A 6,202-nucleotide genomic window follows, 5' to 3' on the forward strand; every position below is an offset into this window, starting at 1 on the left:
TCAAGTCCAAAGATACAACCCCAGATGAGCGACCTGAGAGACTGTGTTGCCCAGTGGATAGAGTTCTGTAGTGGGACTCAGGAGACTCGGGTTATATCCTTGTCTCTGCTGGCTAGCTGTGACCAAATCACTTCACTTGTCTGCACCTCAGTTTCCCCATCTGTGGAATGAGGATCATGGTACTGCCCTCCGTTGTAAAGTGCTTTGAGAGCTATAGATGAAAGGTGCTTTATTAAAAATTAACTGAAGAGTTGGTACATAGTGTGCCTACAGTCAAAGATACTGATCCTGATATCAGTCCTGTTACACATTAGTGTAACCCATTCTGCTGACTTCGGTATTATTCCTGATTCACCCAGGGTCTAAGTAAGAGCAGAATGAGGCGCTGCACACTAAATGGGAAGGTGAAACATAACAACAGAGCAAAGAAGAAGCAAGATAAAAAAGAGATCCGGCGCCAAGGAAAGTTAAAATACTGTTGTCAGGATCCAAACCCTTATTACTCAGAGAATTCTCCCGTTCAAGCCCATGAGTCACATTCTGACCTCTGGTGTGAATCTGGAGTAATTCGGAATGGCTGACATATCCTCTCTGAAATGTAGAGGGGAGTGCTAACATCTCTGGAGATACCAAAAAAGGGCTGCCACAGCTGGTTCTTGGATCTTGTAAAAATTAGGTGGTTTTTTTTAAACTTGGCTATTTTCAGGAGTGAGTTAAGCCATTGTTCCCTGGTTATTGTTCCGTGCCATTGTTAGTCTATTCATATATTAGCCCTTTGGCTGCTAAACTGGTTCTAACAAACTGCTTACATTTATTTTTAGAGTTGTGAAAATTGTGTGATGTGTTACAACTTGATACCATTGTGATTACATCGGAACTGAATGCAGAGTTAATCCTTTTCATAACCCCCATCCAGAATGGAGCTGCAGTCTCACAGTTCCCGGGCAGTGGATTCCCTACTCCTTGGAGCACAGCCAGCGGGTATTTGTGTGGAGAAGGCCCACTCTGTGAAGATGTGGTGAAGTCCAAAGCTCTGATCTTGTAAAGTGCGGGGTGCCCCCTGCAAGGTGAAGACTTTGGCTTCAGTGCAGCTCATCCGACTCACACTGAAGTTTTGCCACTGCCTTCCGTGAGAGCAGGAACAGGCTGTTTGGGAGTTGTGAGTACCTCATAAAGGATCAGGCCACAGTGTAGGAACTTATGCTGTGCAAAAATCCTGAATAAATGCCCAGTCCTGCTCCTATTGAAATTCATAGGCGCTTGACCTCAACTCCACTGGGAGCAAGATCAGGACCTTAATCAACATGCATGGTCTGAAAATAGGAAATTAAACAGCTGTTTCAGGGATGCTCCAGCTAAGCAATATGTGATCGTGTTAATTTGGGAGAAGTATCTCCCTTCCCTCTTATGAATATGAGAGGTAGCAAATGTTCTATTCCTGTCTTGTTCTCTCTTCCTGTTTTTATATATTCTTAGCTTTGAGCTTTTAGGGCTTAGCACAAGTAAGAAATGCAGCAATCTTTCTGTCTGAGCTGCTGTTAATTGAACTGGCCAAAAGGAGCAAGAAGAATATACTGTAGAAAAACCAAGTATAGTAAAATAACGAATGAACAGCACATGCTACCCTGTGATCTCTGTAAACACGGTAATGATCTTATCACTTTAAATCAAATGTTACCAGTTTTATTCCTTCATGGAAAATAATTTCTATGTCATCACCACGTCACTCGGAGAGAGAGAGCTTTAGTTCCTTGAACAGTGTGTGCAAATCTTCTTTATAAGAGAATTGCATTATTCTGTAGTGATGTGATTATCTGTTATCATCACACATGACCAGCAACTGCATCAGTTTAACATCTACCTTTAATATACATTATCTCAATATTTCCAAGTTTAGTCTTGAGCCTTTTAGCCTGTGATCCCTTATTTATTTTGCATACTCCCTGATTCTAAACATTCAGTGACCTCCTAACCAGGGAACATATAACTTTATTCTCCATAGATTAATATTTGGTTTGCATATTACTTGGGAGTGGCAGCAGAACAGCAAGAGCATGGGATTAGCACCTGGGAGATCTGGGTTCTTTTCCTCACTCTGCCATTGTTGAGTGACCTTAGCAAATCAGTTAACTTCTCTGTGCCTCAGTTTCCCCATGAATAAAATATTCGCCTCTACAAAGCACTTGGAGGTTTTTGGAGGAAAGATCCTAGAGAAATGCTAAGGGCTGTTTTTGCTACATATATTATGTCAAACTGTTTACCTCACTTTGTGGTTTGGAGATGTTTGGGCAGCTTTCACTCAGCACCAAAATTTAACAAATAAATGATCACTCTTTGCATTGCCCTGGGTAGTGACCTCTATATAAATCTAAAACATGCCACATCCCAAATTGGCACAAAATGACATTTCACAGTAGCTACTTCTCCAGGAATTCTGTGAAATAAATCTGTCTATCTAATCTCAACACCATAATGTCTGACCTCCTCCATGTTCCATTACTACAAGACACATGGACTTTTTAACCAACTAAGACTACAGCATCCAAAGTAACAAGTCACTTATATTCTAAGTCATTTCTGATGTATATAGATGCACTGTCCTCCTTTCCTTTCACTTCTGATGTATTTACAGGCTTGTCTGGGGCCCTCATCTCACCGTGTTGAGTATGAGTAACTCCCATTGTAGTCAACAGGATTTATTCATATCCGATGGGAGAAGGATTGGACCCATGTAATACAAAGACCATTAAAGATGATGACAGTCATAGGCCAGAGCAATCAGGCCTTAAATCTTCAAGCTACTGTTTCCCATGAAAACTAAGATACAAACGTCCCTTGATATATTTCTCCTAAGCAGATAGTGTGGGAATAATTGATTCTACAACTAAAATGGCACTGGACAGTTGTGTACCCATCTTGTGTATGTCATCTTGCCATGCATAAATGTAAGGCAAGTTACCATGTGTGTGTGTACACATGCGCACAGAAAAAGTACTCTACATTTGGAAGATTTTCCTTTTTTGTTTCTTTTTGCAGTACAAACACAAGGCCAGATTTTCACAGGTGTTGAGTGCCTACAGCTCCCTTTGAATTCAAGAGGAGTTTATGGTGCTCAGGATTTCTGTAAAACAGGTCTAGAATAATTGAGCATGTGAAATATTTTTAAAGTATGATCTTCGGGCAATTAAATAATTTTCAGTTTTACTTAAAATTGTTTCTTGTTAAACCAAAACACGGATGTATTTTACACTGGCTTTAAAGCCCCCTGAATGAGTGTGTTGAAAGCACTGGCCTGTTTCTCTCTCTCTCTCAAATTTCTTACTGGGGCTGTACAGAATTTTTGCTCTGTCTCTAGGCCCATCCAATGCTCTGTCTCTAGGCCCTCTGCACAGCCACCATGGTCATTCCCTACACCAATGCTAGCCTGCAGTCATTGAACAAGAAATGTACAGTGAGGTAGCAATAGATGTGACTAGAGTAGGAGAGGAATGAATCAGCAGTCCCTGGTTTTCAGCTGATGACTCTGCTTCATGATCATGATGAGGCTGGAATTAGATGGTGGGTCTCACAATACAATCAATGTGACTTTATTGCACAGTTGCAGAGTCCAGAGCTGAAGAAGACCTGTTAGGTCATCTGGAATACTCCCTTTTCCTGTATTGCCCTAACCTGAGTGACAAACCCAGTAAATAGGAAACGGGAATATACCATGTCTTCCTGAATCACACACACACATAAATGCTTTAGGGCGACATATCGGAGGCCCCAACTGATGTGAGATCGAATCAATGTTATAGTCCCTGGAAAGTTGAGGTACCATAGAATATGAAATTTCACTAAGAGCATGTGAAATTTAGCCCCATAAATAGCTAATATTAGCATGAAAACCCCTACACAAATATTAATACAGACACCTAAGAAAGTGCACAGGACTAACATACGCAGATTAAAATAAAGACAGAAAACTAGATAAGAGAACTCTTATATGCAAGTATCAAGACAGCCACGTAGAGGTAGAACACATCCAGGCACAAAGTTCAGGTACCATACACAGGTATCCAGTAAAATATTAACCTTCAGGAAGAACATCAGTTCTCAGATTCTGGCCTCACCGAAGTCCGATTGGATTGGACTGGACAAACAACAGGTGCACAGCTCCAATCTGAATGGATTTCTATTACCATCACTCTATAGCACCTACTCATTGCAGCAGATGTGGCCCACGATTTTGAGTCACGAGTACTGATTTTTGACTGCCTAACTTTGAGACCTTGGCTTTGATTTTCAGAACAGCTGAGCAACCACAAATTCTATTCATTCCGTTCCACCGCACCTCCTCTGAAAATCAGGCCCACGCTCTCACAGTCCAAGCCCCTGAAATATTGAGGTATCACTAAAATCCGTGGCCTCTTTTGAAAATGCGGCTGACACTCAGGTAGTCCCCCTGTCCCTTCACTGCCAGTGCTTCATGAGATCTAGATCAGTGGCTCGCAACTGACTGCTGTACCCCTTGCATGAGCCTGATTTGTCTTGTGTACCCCAAGCTTCACCTCACTTTAAAACAACTTGCTTACAAAATCAGATATAAAAATATAAACGGGTCACACACTAATACTGACAAATTGTTACTTGTCTCATGTTTACCATAACATTATAAAGTCGATTGGAATATAAATATTGCACTTACATTTCAAGATATAGATTATAGAACAGTATCAAGTCTTTGTATGAATTTTTAGTTTGTACTGACTTGGCTAGTGCTTTTATGGAGCCTGTTGTAAAACTAGTCAAATATCTAGACGAGTTGATGTTCCCCTGGAAGACCTCAGCAGTACCCTAGGGTGAAAACTCCAGCACTAGACATAGCAGCTGAGAGATCCACTAGGGGGCCTCTCTGTCCCTTATTTTAGAGGGGAAAAAATCCGATTTGGATTGCACAAATGGAAGCGAATGGAGACAGCGAGAGAAAGGGGAAAAAAAGAGGAATATTACTGGAAACAAGAGGGCACAATGATTTAGGGGAAACCCCTCGAAGCTGCGACTGTCCGTTTCCTGTCTTGTGCCAACCCTAACTGACCAAACGAGCTCTTTTTTTTAGAGGCGAGAGGGTTGCGGGGGGGTGGCAGCAAGGCAAAGCCTCCAGCCTCCACATTTGCCAAGCTAACTTGCAGCAAGAGCTGTCTAATTTAGGGGGTGGGGACTAGGGTGCTTCCTTAAACAGCAAGGAGCGCGCGAGAGGTTGGGCACAGGAGGGTGCGTTTCCCCTGGCCGCCCGTGGCCGCGGCGTTGGGGCAGCCGAGAGGCAGCCGCTCGCCTCCTGGATGTGTCATTAGCACGTGGGGCTGCGCCGGGCGAACTTTCGAAGGGTATTTGTCTCCAACTTGGACGGAAACTCCGCGGAATCGGAAACGTTTCTGAATGGTGCAAGGATCCAGTCGCCTCTTTCTGGTTTGGTGGGGTGGTCCCCCCCTCCCCCTTCTGCTTGTCGGGTTGGGATTTTTCGCTCCCCCCCCCGCACCCCCCCATATCCTGGGCAAATGTAACAGATTTTTGTTTTTAATGGGAAATGTCACGTCCCGGTTGCACGATGTTTTGGTTTTTTTTTACAAGGGCAAAGAGGAAGGGTGGGAAAAAAATCCTCAACGTGGTCAAATACCAGCTTAAATATCCGCCTTCTAGCGAATGGGCGGGGGGGGGAGGGGGTTACCCATTGCTTCTCTCCACTTAATTGTCAAGTCTTTGCCGTCCGTAATTGGGAGACCTGCTTGTCTGAGGATAGGGCAGGGCACGAAGAGCCCCCCCACCCCCCCGTGTCCTGTGCCCACCACCCCGAGAGAAGGTAACCGGATTTTCAAAACGATTTTCCCTTCCTTCCCCTTGTGTAAACTTCTGCTTTCTGTAGGAAAAGCGGCTCCGTTTCGGCTCCCATGTGCAGACAATGCCTAGTCAGAGATGCTCTTCCGTGGTGCAGGGGCTCGGCCCTGCAAGCGGCTTTGCACGTTCCCCCCGTGGGTTCAGTCGCAAAGCGGTAACCCTCGGGCTGGCGAGGAGGCTAAGCCCCGGATCCGGATTTCAGCGGGCAGGGCAGCTGCCCCGCTTAGCTTCTGACACTTGCCAGTCGCAGCAGTTCTGGGGCGGATTTCAGTCCCTGCAGCAGAAGCCCTGCTTGATTTCCTCCCACGCGGGGGGGTGGGGGGCAGTG

This window comes from Gopherus evgoodei, chromosome 15 (assembly GCF_007399415.2).
Source record: "Gopherus evgoodei ecotype Sinaloan lineage chromosome 15, rGopEvg1_v1.p, whole genome shotgun sequence".
NCBI classification, from domain to species: Eukaryota; Metazoa; Chordata; order Testudines; family Testudinidae; genus Gopherus; species Gopherus evgoodei.